A 1,441-nucleotide genomic window follows, 5' to 3' on the forward strand; every position below is an offset into this window, starting at 1 on the left:
ATATTGAAAAAAAAAAATAGTTAAAATCCAGAAAAAAAACGTGAAAAAAATGTTACGAGGCCAGGAGCTGCTAGAATTTTATTTCGTTAAAGCGATGATAAATATCCGAGAATGTCCCATGGGGAGTCTTCCCTCATGGAGAGTGCAGTTGGTGGATCGAGGAAAATCCAATCACAATTTAATTAAACTCTGAAAATTTGAATTTTTTATATTACATTTTTTTGCTCATCAGAGCCGATTAGTTACTAAGGAGTTTCATTGAGGAAATCACAGTAATTGCCCCATCTCCCCCTCTCCCCAATAATTAAACAAAAAATGAAGTGAATGTAAAATGGATGTTTGCTTATGAATTAATATTTATAAATGGAAAAGGGAAAAAGCCTAGTGGTGTATAAAGTATCGGCTTCATATTGTTGATGTTTATTCCCCTCCTCTCCCCTCCCGCCCCGCTCAGCCCCCCACGATCGACCTGACGATGACGAATGTGTATAAATTTACCAGCCCGAAAAGTGATGATAAAAAATTGACAAAAGAATTCCGTAAAATGTAAATAAACGAAAAATTTGAAAATAAATTTTTCTTTCATTTTCCACTGTACAACGCTCGCTCAAGAGGGTAAATTTTTATTTTGCGTTCTGGAGATAATTCATCACTCATTCTCACACCGCAAAATCATCAATTAATAATTATACAAGAATATTTTGTTATTTGCAGCGACGAAACCGAAGATAATCCCGAAGCAGACAATTGAATCAGCTAATTTTGAAATTTTGTTTTAACCGATTATTTTGTGTAAAGAAAAAAAAATGAAATGATAAATTCGTCGGAATCATTATTTTTTTCCTTTTCAAACTTTATTTTCCTCTAGAGGTGATTATTATGAGAGAATTATTGTATTGGGTGCATTATTGCCGAGTGAATAAATGAATGATATAAATGATGAAAATGATTTTTAATTGATGAATGGAGCATGCGTGATGAAGAAGCGCGCCAATTATGCATTAGTATGAATTTCATCAGTGAAAAAGTTTAATAAATCCATTAACGAGTAGACAGCATGATTTTCATGATAATTATTAATAATTTCAATGGATCATGAAAATTATGCCCCATTCAGAACCCAAGTGATAATGAAGTTACAGAAATTCAAAATCTATATAAAACTGCTTGTATATGAATCAATATTTCACAGAAATAAAGTAGATGTTTGCCTCGTATACCGCAATTGTAATGTACTATAAAATAAAATAAAATAAAAATCCAAACGATACAACCAATCCAAATTAAAATATCATAATGACGCTAGGAAATTTGTCTCTGTAATTTTCATTGTAAATGTTAATTGTACCGGCGTTGATGTATTTTGTTAATCGGCCTCTAATATACTGATAATTTAACTAAACCATTTTTCTTTATTCTATCGAAAAATTCAATGAAATAA

Source organism: Fopius arisanus, unplaced genomic scaffold (assembly GCF_000806365.1).
Source record: "Fopius arisanus strain USDA-PBARC FA_bdor unplaced genomic scaffold, ASM80636v1 scaffold00060, whole genome shotgun sequence".
In the NCBI taxonomy this organism is placed as follows: domain Eukaryota; kingdom Metazoa; phylum Arthropoda; class Insecta; order Hymenoptera; family Braconidae; genus Fopius; species Fopius arisanus.